This window comes from Bubalus kerabau, chromosome 21 (genome assembly GCF_029407905.1).
Source record: "Bubalus kerabau isolate K-KA32 ecotype Philippines breed swamp buffalo chromosome 21, PCC_UOA_SB_1v2, whole genome shotgun sequence".
NCBI classification, from domain to species: domain Eukaryota; kingdom Metazoa; phylum Chordata; class Mammalia; order Artiodactyla; family Bovidae; genus Bubalus; species Bubalus kerabau.
Window position 1 is genome coordinate 28,069,725 of NC_073644.1, and position 17,279 is coordinate 28,087,003.

General features: G+C 39.5%; 1 long non-coding RNA gene across 1 annotated transcript; it reads right to left on the reverse strand.

Moving 5' to 3' along the window:
- Positions 1–7,293: 7,293 nt before the first annotated feature.
- Positions 7,294–14,859, reverse strand: LOC129636150 (uncharacterized). The gene is made up of 2 exons (XR_008706692.1): positions 14,410–14,859; positions 7,294–7,518 (listed from the first exon to the last, which is right to left on the reverse strand). It is a non-coding gene; the product is annotated as an uncharacterized LOC129636150 (long non-coding RNA).
- Between the last annotated feature and the right edge of the window lie 2,420 nt (positions 14,860–17,279).

The window sequence follows — 17,279 nt, forward strand, 5'->3', positions numbered from 1 at the left end:
CTCTTGGAGGAAGTCACCATTAACCCCACCATAGACCTGTCAAGCAGATGACCCACAAACTGCAGAACAATTACGCCAAAGAAATTCTCACAGTGTTAAGAAAAATTCTAGGACCCACAACAGATTTCCTAACCTGGGGATCCAGCAAAGGGCCTGAGATCCCCCAGAGAATTAGACTTTGGAGGCCAGTGGGATTTGATTATAGAACTTACACAGGACTGGGAAAACAGACTCTTGGAGGTCACAGACAAAACCTTTTGTGCACCAGGGTCCAGGAGAAAGGAGCAGTAACCCACAAGAGACTGACCCAGACTTGCCTGTGTGTGTCCAGGAGTCTCTGACAAAGGCATGGGTCGACGGTGGTCTGCTGCAGGGTCAAGGGCACTGAGTGTGGCGATGTGTGCACAGGACCTTCTGAAGGAGGTCGCCATTATCTTCATTACCTCCACCATAGTTTGGTCTCAGGTCAAAACAACAGGGAGGGAACACAGAAAGTTGGATTAAAGATTTATTAGCAGGGCCCCGCCCATCAGAATAAGACCCAGTTTCCCTCACAATCTCTCCCATCAGGAAGCTTCCATAAGCCTCTTATCCTTACCCATCAGAGGGCAGACAGAATGAAAACCACAATCACAGAAAACTAATCAAATCGATCACAGCCTTGTCTAACTCAGTGAAACTATGAGCCATGGCATGTAGGGCCACCCAAGACGGATGGATCATGGTGAAGAGTTCTGACAAAATGTGGTCCACTGGAAAAGGGAATGGCAAACTACTTCAGCATTCTTGCCTTGAGAACCCCATGAACAGTATGAAAAGGCAAAAAGATATTACACTGAAAGATGAACTCTCCAGGTCAGTAGGTGCCCAACATGCTACTGGAGAAGAGTGGAGAAAAAACTCCAGAAAGAATGAAGAGACAGAGGCAAAGCGAAAACAACACCCACTTGTGGATGTGACTGGTGATAGAAGTAAAGTCTGATGCTGTAAAGAGCAATATTGCATAGGAACCTGGAATGTCAGGTCCATGAATTAAGGCAAATTAGAAGTGGTCACACAGGAGATGGCAAGAGTGAACACTGACATTTTAGGAATCTGTAAACTAAAATGGACTGGAATGGGCGAATTCAATTCAGATGACCATTATATCTATGACTTTGGGCAAGAATCCCTTAGAAGAAATGGAGTATATATTTACTGTCATTTTAACACGCATCCCTCATAGTCAACAAAAGAGTCCGAAATGCAGTACTTGGATGCAATCTCAAAAATGACAGAATGATCTCTGTTCATTTCCAAGGCATGTCCCCATATGAGGACCATAATAAGAGCCATTCTCCAGAAGGTAAACAAGGGCCTAAACTTCGTTTAGTCCCTAGATCATAAAACATTAAGCTCTCCTGTCTTACTTATCTTAGTCTTGGCCCCAAGACTGCCCTACCTGCCCCTCGGCCTGTCTCACCATGGTCAGGTCCAGTAAACATTTCTGTTGTTGGATGGGTGAATATAAACAAATTAAACCATTCCCATTTTGCTTTTGAAAACAAACTCTTCAAGTAGTGACTTTTTAGAAAAGATAAATATTTGCCAAAAGCAGTAAATGTCTTGAGATGCCCATATTTACCTATTTAAATCTTTTTTCTTAGATTTACAATTAAAGCCCATATTTAGTCTCACAATTGAAGCCGACAGTTTTCAGTTCAATGAAATAATCTGTCATGGCTTATAAAACCAGAGCACCCATTTTCCCTAGCTTTTTAGTTTTTCTTTTCTCATTGAAAAACCCTGCAACTTAACATGTAATTCTCACTAAATTATAATGTGATTTTCTTTCTATGGTTTAAAACCACTTGCCTCTATTAGATTTGCCTTCTCAGATTCGTCTCAAAGCAGAGAGCACATCAGTCGTCACTTGGAGCATCACCCATAGGGTATTTCAGGGATATCTTTATGAGTTCCTTCTTTCAAAAGTTTTTAGAGAGCACAAGTTTTAAGAAACAAAAGCAAAATACACTGTATAGTGTTCTGTCTGGGATTCAGAAAAGACAGGCAAAGGTTAACAAAAACAGAAGGAAATTTAACTCATTCCATTTTATTGAAAGCAATTTCCGAGGAGCTTATCTGTTATGAAGATAACTTCATCCAAGCATTTATTTAATAGTTAATTAGCAGCATCTCTTAAAAGATTTCTGCAGCCTACAAAACACAAGGCCATGATGCCCGCAATAATATCAACTGATGAACAAGGACACAGCACCTAAGTTTTCAGCTGATGATGTGGTAAAGATCATGAAATCCTGCAAAACTCAATCTAAAGTGAGTTATAAATCGTGCAAATACCAGCTAATGGATAATGAGATTCTGTTCTAATGTTGATAATGTGCAATGTAAGTGTTTCCTGTTTCTTAAATAGGATATCTTTGACCATTTAGAGAAGTCTTTAGCACCAAGCATTCACAGGCACGAGTATATTAAAAAAGCCATTTTGTGTATGCTGCTTGGAGGTAATGAGAAAATGCTTCTCGATGGGACACGCATAAGAGGAGACATCAATGTCTTATTAATAGGTAAGAGCACGCTGAGTTAATAGTGCATTGATAACTTATTTTTATTGTCCCCTCCTCACCACGCTTGTGTGACTCAGTGATGTAATATTAGCAAGAAAACAAAAAGCCAAACTAGCACAATTACTGTGTCATCATTTTCTTATATAAAAATGAGCTTGCCTTTTATTGAAAACATTTTTTATCCTTGAGAACATCATTTGACCTTTTCACAAATGTCCTGCGTCCAATACATCAATCCCCAGCCCCAAGTTCCCCACATATTTCCATATCACCCTTCCTTTGATCCAGCCCTAAATCCCAACTTTGATCTACCAAAAACCCGAACACCCTAAAAAACTTGACTATTGTCTAAATCTGCTTCTAGCCTAGGCTATTTCTCCATCTTTCCATTTTACCCTTTGAGGCTCAAAGTCCACTTGGAATTTAAGCAAATACTTCAAGGAGCTTTCACCCATCACTTACTGTCCCTCTTGATGCCAGACACTTGGAGGATATAAAGTACATGTGACGCAGTATCTGCCTTCTGTCTAGTTGTGGGAATGAGACAAATAAGTTCACTGAACTTGAATTTATTAAATAGTTACTCCATGCCAAGAATTGCCAGCCACAGACCAAAAAAAAAAAAAAAGACAAAGATTGTCTTTAAGGTGCTCACAGGCGAAAACAAGAGGATAGACATGGAAAGAAATGGGTATATCAAGGTGTTTTAGGCTCTATGACAGAAGTGCAAGCAGAGTGTTAAGAGGGCAATGGTGGGGAAGTTTCCAAGAGTAGGATTCCAGTTTTCAACACTTCCTTTGAGTGGTCATTTTAAGAACTCATTAGAAAATATTCCTGAAGACTTTCTCAGTATCTTCCATGTTCAGTGCTGTAAATTACTCATATTTCCTCTTAACTGTCACCTTCAAGAGACGTGACCAGACTTCCAGAATAGCGTAACCACACAATCACTCTCTTGTCTTTAAGCTGATTTGCAATCCTTTGCAGACATGTTTTCTCATGGTTTTATTGATTGCCTGTAAACTGAGAGAGAGCCAGAACTTTGCTTTGTCACCTGCTATCTCCCCACCATCTAGAAGGGAGCCTGTCACAGGAAGGGGCTTGATAGTATTTATGAAGAGATGGATGGCAAATGCATCCAAGGATCCAAATGGGTCGTCTCAAACTGCCTTGCAGTCAGGCCATTTTCCCTTTCTCAGACCTTCATATTTCACCCACTTTCCCTCCATGCCTGTCAGCTCTGACTCCATATCCAGTGTTGTTCCACAAAGAAAGCAGTTTCAGAGCAAACTCACCACGCCCTCACTGAGACCCTGTCAACAGGCCCCGGTGCTTTAGACCAGGTCACAGAACCTGTGACACCTGTGAGACTGTTTGTGCTAAGTCTGCACAAATACCCAACCGTGGTGTAATTTTTTATTCTAGACAACTTTTAAAGGTTCCTTTTCCATTTACAGCTTACAAAATATTGGCTATCTTCCCCGTGTTGTACAATATATTCTTGAGCCTATCTTACATCCAATAGTTTATACTGTAATTTTTAAGCAACATGTAGTAAAAATTATGTAAAAAGTAAATTCTGGATATTAGAGGCGTTATTTTTTACTATGAATTTAGAGTTTTTAGTTCAAATTTCACAAGGATTTGGAACTCAGGGTGATGGGGTTTGCTCATTGCCTTCCGTTTTATGTCAAATGGAAGGACTGCTGTTCTGAGACGAGGAAGAATGACACAATCATATCTGCTAAATGAATGAGAAATGTACCCTGAATATTATTCAGGCCTAACCAGCTATTAATAATGATCCAAACAAGATGGTCTGTTTTAAAGTTTCTTTCTAAAAATCAATCCTTTGAAATGTGTTATTTACCAGGCCTTTGATTCTTCTAATCTATTCAATTCCACAAATGTTAACTGAGTACTTCAAAGCATGTGGAGTGGGGAGGAGTAGAGAGATGAGCAGCAGCCTAGGAACATTGTAAAGATGAATAGGAACCCCTAAGAGCCCTGTAATTTAGTATCTTACCATGTGTTCTAGAATATTTTATAAAATATATTTTATTTATATTATAACATGTGTTCCAGAATATTTTATATAAATATACATTTACATTTTATAAAATATTTCTATATGTTTATAATATTTTCAGTTTCTCTTAAAACATTCTGCTTTGAAAAAGCATGCCTCTCTTTATTTTGTGCTTTCAGTATTCAAGATAGGAAAGTGGTCAGAGAAAGCTCCGCACCCCCCATCCCCGAAGCGCCTCTACTGAGGCAGGCTCACCCAGCCCCCCAAACTCATCCAGCCCCCAAACTGTCATGATTCTAGCTTTCCTGGTCGACTTTTCTATGAAAAAACAAGCAGGGCATCTGTTGCCCTTAGCTCACAAACGTCCTCTGCTACTTTATAGGAGGTAATATCCACAGAAGGCTGAAAATTAAAGTAAACAGGACTACAGATTGTCCAAATTAGTCTACATTAAAGCCAGAGGAGCAGGTTGTCATTTAGCTGTTAAATTAGACTGCGGCTGCTGCTGATTTGAGCAGACAGATGACTGAATGACAAGCGTTAATAAACCCGGGAAAAGGTGCAAAGTAAGCCACAGGGAAGCAAGGAATGAAGAGCAGATGGACAATTGGATTTGAACAGAAGGAGAAAAATGGAATTTTTAGGTTGAGTTTTGCTGTTGTTTTTTTTTTTTTTTAAGATAGCAATAACCTATATTTCTACAGATGGACTTTTTCTTCTTTCTGAAAGATTTTAAAGTTCATCTTCTTCCATTTGCTGTCAAAAAAGAAGGGCTAGGGGCTGCTAGTAATAAGATACAGATAAGAATTCCATGAGTAAGAAGACTAGATGTTTCCATAAATCTCAGAAAGCATTTGTCACTTCACGCATTGAGTTATAATACATCAGCATTTTATATGATTCTAAACACAAATACAGGTCAATGAAAATCAACTGTCTACCTCCAGTATGCTGAAACACAAAACAACTAATCATTCGCTGCCATTTGGCAATGAACTATAGTTGATAAACCTTGCCATTTTAAGAAAGAAAACTTTTCTGTTCGAAACTATTTGTAGAATGAATGTATATATGAATGAATGGGCAGATGAAATGAATCATACAGTTGCATTGAAAATAATTTCTGGGTGAACCTGTAAACAGAAATTACACTGCAGTACCGTCCTACAAGGACACCCTTGGGCCCTGAAATGTGAGATGGGCCCGAAGATTTACTAGGCAGTCCTCAACTGTAAGATTGAACAAAATTAAGCAAGTCTAGAGGATGGTGGGATTAGCCAACCAAGAGATTGTCATTAATGGTCACTGAGGCCCCTGCTCCAAGAGGACCCTAAAGAGTAAGTGTTAAGACCCCAAGATTGGCTCTTAAAAAGGAGTACTATGTTTCTGGAAGGTGAGGTAGAATTGAGTTCTGCACATCCTTACTGATATTTTCCCTCTTGAAGCTGTCATGGATTCACATCAAAGTCCTTGGCAAATGGTAAAATCCAAAGGAAAAACCAAAACAATTATCCTCATGTAACATCTTGATGCAGTACTGGTAACACTGCCACACACTCTTGCACAGTTTTAGAGAATACAGGACCGCTTCAGCACATCAGTAGCAGTAGCAGCCCTCCACAGAAGAACACCTTCAGGGCAGCCATGATCTGGCCTGGCATCACAGCTCAGCCACCATGACACAGCTGCACCACCAGAGTCCACGGGCACTGGCAATTAGTGATATTGAGCATCTTTTCGCATACTTATTGGCAATTTGTATATCTCATTTGGGAAAATGTCTATTCAGGTCCTGCCCATTTTAAAATCTGATTAGTTTTTTGCTATTGGGTTGTATGAGGTCCTTAACCCCTTACCAGATGAAGTTTTCATGTATTTTCCCCCTTTCTACAGGTTGCCTTTTCATTTTGTTAATGATTTCTTTTGCTATTTAGAATCTTTTTAATTTGATGTTGTCCCACTCATTTCTTTCTGCATTTGCTGGTTGTGCTTTTGGTGGCATATCCAAAAATTCACTGCCAAGACCAATGTCGATGAGCATTTTTCTTATGTTTCCTACTAGGAGTTTTACAGTCTCGGGTCTTATGGATAAGTCTTTAATCCACCCATGGCAAGTCAATTTTTTTGAGTGGTGAAAGACAAAGAGTCCAGTTTCATTCTTGTGCATGTGAATAGCCAATTTTCCCAATATCATTTATTGAAGGGAATATCCTTTCCCCACCAAGTATTCTTGGCCCGATGTGAGGGTTTATTTCTGGGCTGTCTACTCTGTTCCATTGACTTATGTGTCTGTTTTGATGAAAGTACCATATTGTATTGATTACTAGAGCTTTGTAGTATAGTTTGAAATCAGGCAGTATGATATTTCCAGCTTTGTTCTTCTCAGGATTGCTTTTATTAGATTAAGTATGAAAGAAAGTGAAAGTGAAGTTGCTGAGTCGTGTCTGACTCTTTGCAATACCAGGCTTCTCCATCCATGGGATTCTCCTGGCAAGAATACTGGAGTGGGTTACCATTTTCTTCTCCAGGGCATCTTCCTGACCCAGGGATCGAACTTGGGTCTCCTGCATTGGAGGCAGACACTTTAACCTCTGAGCCACCAGGGAAGATTAAATATAATAAATTCAAATGCTATTTGTGTTAAAGTCCAAGCATGTACAATTTGCCTCAGAACAGGACAACAAATGGAAAGAAGAGTTGTTGGAGTAATGAATAGCAGCTTTATTCAGAGAGCCAACAGACCAAGAAAATAGTGGATTCATGCCACAAAGAACCATCATGCCTGAGTTAGAATTCAGGTTTCTTTTATAGCAGAAAAGGAAGGGAGTAAAGTCAAACATTTCCTGGCTCCCATCGGCCTCCAGAGGGATGTGTTCATTTCTTCCTTCCTGCATCATCGCAGTGGGCCTGGTCAGGATGTTTCTTGTGAGTAAAACAAAGGTATTTTAGCTTAATGGTCATTAGATGGGAGATACTAGCCCAGAGATATGCCACTATGTATAATTTAAGCTTACAGGCAACATTCCTTTAGTGATTAACTTGTAACAGAACGCAAAAGTTCTTCCCTATAACTACAATTGCCCAGTGTCAACATCCATTCCATAAAATTGTGGGGAAACGAACGAAGACCACTCTGGCTACTTATAGAGGCAACAAATATGCCTTAGAATATTTATGTCAGTCCTTTATCTACAACTGTTTGAACCCGATGAACCCACTTAGCACTTTGTTGCCTAACACCAAAAAAAAAAAAAGATGTATTTTTCATCATAAGGAATTTGAATACAAAAGTAGGAAGTCAATAGATACTTTGTTCAACTTGGGGTTTGAGTTCCAATTCCCAATATGTATACATGCTGCTGCTGCTAAGTTGCTTCAGTCATGTCTGACTCTGTGCGACCCCATAGACGGTAGCCCACCAGGCTCCCCCGTCCCTGGGATTCTCCAGGCAAGAACACTGGAGTGGGTTTCCATTTCTTTCTCCAATGCATGAAAGTGAGAAGTGAAAGTGAAGTCGCTCAGTCGTGTCCAACTCTTAGCGACCCCATGGACTGCAGCCCACCAGGCTCCTCCATCCATGGGATTATTCCAGGCAAAAGTACTGGAGTGGGGTGCCATTGCCTTCTCCGATTATATATATATATATATATATATATATACACACACACACACATACTAAATTCCTGTGTTATTTATTTGGACAAAATTAAACTGACTGATGCTTCAATGAAATTACCATCTACTTCAGTTAGATAGGCAGACCTGTTGGAGGCAAACACATGAACAGAGGTTGGTATAGCGCCCAAAACTTTAACATAATTGGCAACGGCTAGGTCAGCTGGTCGGAGAAGGCAATGGCACCCCACTCCAGTACTCTTGCCTGGAAAATCCCATGGACAGAGGAGCCTGGTAGGCTGCAGTTCATGGGGTTGCTGAGTCGGACACGACTGAGTGACTTCACTTTCACTTTTCACTTTCATGCCCTGGAGAAGGAAATGGCAACCCACTCCAGTTTTCTTGCCTGGAGAATCCCAGGGACGGGCAAGCCTGATGGGCTGCCGTCTATGGGGTCGCGCAGAGTCAGACACAACTGAAGTGACTTAGAAGAAGAAGAAGAAGGTCAGCTGGTAAAGAATCTGCCAGCAATGCAGGAGACCTGGGTTCAGTTGCCGGGTTGGGAAGATCTCCAGAAGAAGGGAAAGGCTACCCACTTCAGTATTCTGGCCTGAAGAATTCCAGGGGCTGTATTCCATGGGGTTGCAGAGTCGACACTATTGAGCAACTTATCACTTTCAGGTCTTTTAGAGCATTTGTAGATTCTCTCACCTGGGCAGACACCTGGAATAGCCTACCATACAATACTTCAAAGGGGCTTAATTTAAGCCTGCTTCTGGGAGCCACTGATCCATAGCAAGGCACATAGCAAGGCTTTATCCCAAGTTGTTAGTGTTCATTTTCTCGGTTTTTCCTGTTGATGTGCTCTCTAGGATGAATATGGTTCTAATGTCTTAATCCAAATCAAGGAATAATTTCCTTAGGAAGGACTTTAACCAATTAAAAAGTACTAATTTTTAAAAATAACTAGGAGATATACAATGGCCAAAAGGCACATGAAAAAATTCTCAACAAGGCTAATCATTAGAGAAATATAAATCAATACTACAATGAAGTATCACCTCACACTGGTCAGAATGGCCATCATCGTAAAGTCTACAAACAATAAATGCTGGAGTGGGTGTGGAGAAGGAGGAATCCTCCTACATTGCTGGTGAGAATATAAACTGTCACTATGGAACACAGTATGGAAGTTCCTTAAAACACTAAAAACAGAGCTACCACATGATCCAGCAATCCCCTCCTGGGCATTTATCTAGAGAAAGCTAATTTTCATATATGAAAATATACACGTATCCCCAATGTCAGTGCAGCACTACCTACAATAGATAAGGTATGGGAGCAACATAAATGTCTTACCACAGAGGAAATGGATAAAGATGAGATACATATATACAATGGAATATTACTCAGCCATGAAGAATGACATAATGCCATTTGCAGCATCATGGATGGACCTAGAGATTATCATAGTAAATGAAGTAAACCAGGCCGAGAATGACAAATATAATGTCACTTATATGTGGAATCTGAAAAATGATACAAATGAACTTATTTCCAAAACAGAAAGAAACCCACAGACACTGAAAAAACTTATGGTTAACAAAGGGGAAAGAGGGAGGGATAAATTAGGAGTTTCAGATTAACATATACACATTACTATATATAAAATAGATAAACAAGGACCTATTGTATAGCATAGGTAATAGCACTCAATATTTTGTAATAAAATTATAAGAGAAAAGTATATATATAACTATATATAATCTAAAAAATATATATATATATGTAACTGAGTTTCTTTGTATACACATGAAACATTATAAATCAACTTCAATTAAAAAATTTTAATAAATAAAAATAACTTAAAACTGCCAAACACAGAACCAATGGCCCACAAAACATTCTCCTTTCCTTCTGAAGGTTTTATGACACATGGTTATCATTATCAGTCTTTTACTATTAACTTTAAATGGCCAATTGAAACAAGCAGTTCTGAGACCTTTCACCACTGATCACGATGGCACGATTGCCAGAGTGGCTGGGGCACCTGGCTCAAAGGGAGGGCTAAGTTTTGAAGCAATATACCCTCCCTATCTCATTCCCTTCCTTTTCTGATTTTCCCTGATGTAATAGCCCAAATGCTCGCAAATGTAGAATTTCATCATCTATCCCTGCTTTTTCACAAAACAGCTCAAGAGTCATTCAAAAGCCACTGTGAAACCATAAATAGCAGTTGACCATCTAATCATCAAAAGGATGCCTTTTTGCTTTGGCATCAAACAACAGAATTACAATGCAAAAATCGGCAGACGAATGGATAAGAAAGCTATGGTACATTTACACAATGGAATATTACTCAGCTATTAAAAAGAATGCATTTGAATCAGTTCTAATGAGGTGGATGAAATTGGAGTCTATTATACATAGCAAAGTAAGTCAGAAAGAAAAACAGCAATACAGCATATTAACGCATACATATGGAATTTAGAAAGATGGTAACGATGACCCTATATGTGAGACAGCAAGAGACACAGATGTAAAGAACAGACTTTAGGACTCTGCAGGAGAAGGTGAGGGTGGGATGATTTGAGAAAATAGCATTGAAACATGTATATTATCATATGTGAAATAGATTGCCAGTCCAGGTTAGATGCATGAGACAGGGTGCTCAGGGTTGATGCACTGGGATGACCCTGAAGGATGGGATGGGGAGGGAGGTGGGAGGGAGGGTCAGGATGGGGAACACATGTACACCCATGGCTGATTCATGTGAATATATGGCAAAAACCACCACAATATTGTAAAGTAATTAGCCTCCAATTAAAATAAATTAAAAAGAAAAAAAAAGAAACTTGGTTACCACTAAGACATACAATTTAAGACAATTACTAAAATTATCACTGATATTATTTATAAAATGTACTTTAATTTTAGGAGTTGCATATGATTTCCAGAATGTGTACAATAATAATGTTTACATACACAACAAAAGAAGTTTTATCAATCACTTATTTGATGATGCTTTGCACGTAACTTAACATAGCAAATAAGCCTAATTAATCTTCTCTCTGAGATGGAGAATAATTTGAGGTGTCCCAGGGACCCATTGGAAGACTTTCAAAGTTAGCCAGAGATCAAATGAACTCCATTTAGAATTTGATCTTTGGAAAGTTTGTCAAAAATATCCAAAGGTTTTAACCAACAAAAATAAGAGTTCAATAACAAGTACAGATCACTTAGAGAAACTCACAATTACCAAAAGTGGTTCAATATTTGAAGAAAATTTTGTCCTTTCAGAGAAGCAAATGCAGGTTTTGTGCCATTTTACCTTTACAATTCATTTTCTTAGGTTCAATCTTATCTTAGCGAATCCTGATCATGCACCAAACTCTTTCAGTGTTCCTGCTCCACAAACCTTCCACAACTTTCCATATCCGTATTATCATGTCCCTCCCTTTCTTTCCCATTCAGAAACATTCTAGGACACATCCTCTCTTTGCATACTGAAATGTTTCCCTTATAATTCTTAACCTTAAAACCTTACTCTCTAGTAAAAACCAAGAAGCAAGTACTTGTAAAACTGTCATACCAGCATTTCCCGATTGACAAGCTTATGCTTCATTCTTCCTCTTCGGAGAAGGGAAAAGGTAGGCAAACTTAGTCCTGCCAAGCAATTAATGTTCTAATGTTTTATCTTATTTGAAATGACCCAGATAGTCAATGAATTCTTTTCATTTAACTTAGTTCAGTTTCAACTTATGAAAACCCGGAAAGACTATTTTAGACAGACATTCCCAAAACAATTATTTGGATAAAGTTTACCTAAAATGCTTAATTCATTTGCCTCTATTTTATTTACTTCAAAGTTTTATCATATTGTTATTTTTCTTGCTAACAAGCTTTGTAACAGGAATAAATTCTTATTTAATTTCTAGGAAACCTAGGAACAATAAATTATATTTAATGTTGAAAAGTCTAAAGGCACGTCTGTATTAATCAAACCAACAAGCTTAAGTTAACTCTAATACCAGATATTAATTCAATACTTCCCAGAATGAACATTTCCTAGATCACATGAACCTGAAATTCATTCCAGCCAGATTTTTTATATTTGAGTATTTTACATAAGCATTTCCTTTGAGACAATTAAATAGAACTTTTTACAAATTAATTTTGGCAGTGCCACACATCTGTAACACACACATACACACACACACACACACAAGGACCTCAGTTTCCATTTCAAAATTTTGCCATGAGTCATGTTCAGTTCATTCTCTCCGTCGTGTCCGATTCTTTGCAACCCCATGGGCTGCAGCTCACCAGGCCTCCCTGTCCATCACCAACTCCCAGAGCTTACCCCTACTCATGTCCATCGAGCTGGTGAAGCCATCCAACCATCTCATCCTCTGTCATCCCCTTCTCCTCCCACCTTCAATCTTTCCCAGCATCAGGGTTTTTTCAAATGAGTCAGTTCTTCACATTAGGTGGCCAAAGTATTGGCGTTTCAACTTTAGCATCAGTCCTACCAATGAATACTCAGGACTGATTTCCTTTAGAATGGACTAGTTGGATCTCCTTGCTATCCAAGGGACTCTCAAGAGTCTTCTCCAGCACCACGGTTCAAAAGCATCAATTCTTCAGCTCTCAGCTTTCATTATATAGTCCTACTCTTACATCCATACATGACTACTGGAAAAAAACATAGCTTTGACTAAATGGACCTTTGTTGGCAAAGTAATGTCTCTGCTTTTTAATATGCTGTCTAGGTTGGTCATAGCTTTCCTTCCAAGGAGCAAGTGTCTTTTAATTTCATGGCTGCAGTCACCATCTGCAGTGATTTTGGAGCCCCCCAAATTAAGTCTCTCACTGTTTCCCCATCTATTTGCCATGAAGTGATGGGACCAGATGCCATGATCTTCGTTTTCTGAATGTTGAGTTTTAAACCAGCTTTTTCACTCTCCTCTTTCACTTTCATCAAGAGGCTCTTTAGTTCTTCTTCACTTTCTGCCATAAGAGTGGTGTCATCTGCATATCCGAGGTTATTGATATTTCTCCCGGCAATCTTGATTCCAGGTTGTGCTTCTTCCAGCCCAGTGTTTCTCATGATGTACTCTGCATATAAGTTAAATAAGCAGGGTGACAATATACAGCCTTGATGTACTCCTTTCCCAATTTTAAATCAGTCTGTTGTTCCATGTCCAGTTCTAACTGTTGCTTCTTGACCTGCATACACAGATTTCTCAGGAGGCAGGTAAAGTGGTCTGGTATTCCTGTATCTTTAAGAATTTTCCAGTTTGTTGTGATCCACACAAAGGCTTTGGCCTTTGAATCATGTACAACAAGGTAAAACCCATCAGTTACAGAAGTCAGTTTCAAATCGGGTTTCCAGCAGATGGGACAAATCAAGGTCGCCTGTGTAGACTGCTAAACCTTTTTTACTAATATTCATGGAAAAGACACTTATATTTCTATTTGCAGCTTTTTGGTGATTTTAAAAACCAAGCAGAACCTTTCTCTTCTTCCTGAGAATGTCCCTGTGTTGGAAAAGGACAGGTTTTGTTTTGGGGTTTTTCTCATGTTCCTTTCCTCCATTTGATACCAGTAAAAGTTTTAAATATCACAAAACTAGTTTGGCTGTAAATGGAGAAACAGTACCAAACAAAGCAAAATAAAAAACTCAAAAGCAAACAGAAAATCTTAAACCCTCAAGTTTGGTCTTGGTGGTTTACATACACCTGCAACACAGGAGACCATAACTGATGTAATTAACGCAGCCAGGGTAGCAGTTTATGGTTCCCCGGGACCCCAAAATAACCCTGCCTAAACCCTTTATGGAGAGCCCCACAGGTACTGTGGCCACACGTTTTTCCAACAAAATGCCCTCCTCTCACCCATGAGTTCAGAGCTGTAATCACTTATCCAAAATATGTGTCCGAGAACTTTCCTTAGGGATAGCTGAAACCTTCCCTCTTTCTAGAGACAAGTTCAAAACAAAACACAGATGGCACATACAAATGCTAGCACTGAAAAAAACAAACCAGTTCCCAAGCAGGTGCAATGCAACAACTCTTCCCTCTCTGCAGCAGGGTACCGCACTCAAATAGGAAACAAATTGGGCTTATTCTAGGAGGGGGAAAAAGCCCGAAACAAGAAGGAAATTCTCCCGGCTGTATACACACCGGAGTGACTTACCCTACTGTATGAAGCCCGTCAGCTCCTTGCTCCAACCGCCAAGCGCTGGGACAGCCAGGGCCACTTTGAAGAACTGTGAAGGGGGGATTCTCAGGATAGGCCTCGGGAGTTGCTTGGGCCCAGCAGGTTGGCTAACCAAGACAGCAAGACTCCTGGCTGGCTGGGCCAAAACCCACTACTGAGTCCAAGCTCAAACAACTTGCCGCATGACAGGCCATTAAATGGAGAGATGGGTAGCGGAGTGGAGAGGGGAGCAATGACGACTTTATTCACAAAGCCAGCAGACCAAGAAGACGATAGGCTCGTATCCCAAAGAACCAGCTTGCCTGACTTAGAAGTCAGGCTTCTTTTATACTAAAGGGGAGGAGTAAAGTCAAACACTTCCTGGTTCCCATGAGCCTCCCTGCTCTCAGTCACAGGTGAGCCTGGTCAGGATGTTACTTGTGAAACTAGCAAAGGTGTTTTAGCTTAATGCTCATTAGCTGGGAGGCAACGTTCTCAAAGAAGGGCCGTCACTTATAACAATCTTATAGGCAACGTCCCTTTGTAGTAGAATACAAAGTTCCCTATTACATTTGGGGTCTTTTGCAGTTTCATATGAATTTTAGGATTGTTTTTTTCTACTTCTATAAAAAATGGCATTGGAATTTTGATAAGGATTGCATTAGATTTATAGATGGCTTTGGGCAATACAGACATTTTAAACAGTACTAAATCTTCTGACCCATAAACACATATCTTTCCATTTATTTGTGTTTTCAATTTGTTTTATCAATCTTACAGCTTGCAGTGTACAAATCTTTCACCTCTTTGGTTAAATTCATTCCTAAATGTCTTGCTGTTTTCGATGCTATTGTAAGTGGGATTGTTTTCTTTGTTTCTCTTTCAGATATTTCACTGTTAATGTATAGAACTCTTCTACATGATTTCTGTGGTTAATATTATATCCTGAAACTTTACTGAGTTTGTTTATCAGTTCCTTGGTGGTGTCTTTAGCATGTTCTATCCTATCATACAGGATCATATCATCTGAAACATAGACAATTTTTCTTCTTCCTTTCCAATGTGTATGCCCTTTATTTCCTTCTCTTTCCTTATTGCTCTGGCTAAGACTTCTGATACTATGTTGAATAGGAGTGGCTAGAGAGGGCAGCCTTGTTCCTGATATTAAAGAAAAAGCTTTCAGCCTTTCACCATTGAGGATGATGTTAGCTGTGAACTTGTTATGCACGCATACTAAGTCGCTTCAGCTGTGTCCAACTCCCTGGGACCGCATGGACCATAGCCCGCCAGTCTCCTTGGTCCACAGGATTCTCCAGGCAAGAATACTGGAGTGGGTTGCCATGCTGTCCTTCAGGGGATCTTCCTGAGCTCAGGGATCAAACCCATGGCTCTTAAGTCTCCTGCATTAGTAGGCAGGTTCCTTACTATTAGCATCACCTGGGAAACTCGTGGACTTGTTATGTATAGCCTTTATTATGTTGAGGTCACTGTTAATGAGACCTTAATTTTACTGCCCAGAACAGAGAAATATGTTTCATATGCTATTCTGTTTTCCTCGTTTTTTCATATATTGTTTAATGTTTAAGCCTCTAAACAGTTTCAAATTCATTGCAGTATATAGAATAAGTATAAATCTAAATTAATTTTCCCAGTCTTGCTATCCAGTTATCACAATAATATTAGTAATGAAAGAATTTGTAGTGAGTTTATATTGTATTATAGTCAGAGAAACAGGAATTCTCATAGCCACCTCTGTCAACCATATCCATCCAAGCCTTCCCTTCAGTCTCCTCAAAAATTTGCTGTGAGAAACAAAGAAGAAAGTATCTCTTTGATGGAACTGAACAAGTGCCTAATACTCCCAGTGTATTCGTGTGATAAAACTGGGCTGGAACATGCAACCTGGACCTCCCAACTAACACCTGCAACAGGACTTCCCTCGTGGTCCAGTGGTTAAGAATCTGCCTGCCACAGCAGGGGACATGGCTTCAATCCCTGGTCCAGGAAGATTCCACATGCTGCAGGGCAACTGGGCCCATCCGCGGCAACTACTGAAGCCCCTGTGCCATAGAGCCTGTGCTCCACAACAGGAGACGCCACCACAATGAGAAGCCCCCACACAGCAACGAGCGAGTAGCCCTTTCTCACCGAAACTAGAGAAAGCTGGAGTATAGCAACAAAGACCCAGTGCAGACACATAATAATAGTAATAAAAGCCTGAGATAATACCAGATGCAGGGTACAGCAACGTAGTGATCGCCACCTTTAGATGGGTACACAGAGAAGAGAGAGGCATGGCAGGCCCTGAGTCCACTTAGCCAAGCACATGGAAGATGCTTGACCCTGGAACACGGAGGCAGAGAGGTGAGCTGAGGGCAGAATTGCCCATGGCAGCTGTATGGCTCTTGTTCTGTCATACATTAATTTTATAGTAAATGAGCAGCGAAATAGAATCCCCTGGGCAATGCTTCTCCTTTTAACTCTGTACCATAATGTTTTGGTTTTCATTACTTTCTAAAATGTTTCAACTATGATCAATTTTATGTAAATATGTACATATTTACAAATTCATACTGAGTCCTTTAGTGCTCCAGGTGACTATCAAATTGTCAAGTTCTATTTTTTTACTCTGTTATAACTTCCCTTGATAAAATGCATCAATGATGCATAAACCCATGTATTATATTTAGGATGATCATCTCCTTTATTTAAAATATTCAACTGGGAATATTACATATCTGTCCATTTATTCTTGTCCTCTTATTTTTCATGTTAAGGTTTATATTTTAAATGTTGTGTATCCTGAGTTAATTCTCAGTAATTCAATATTTGCACAAACAACAAAAAATAATCTTTTATTATCATTG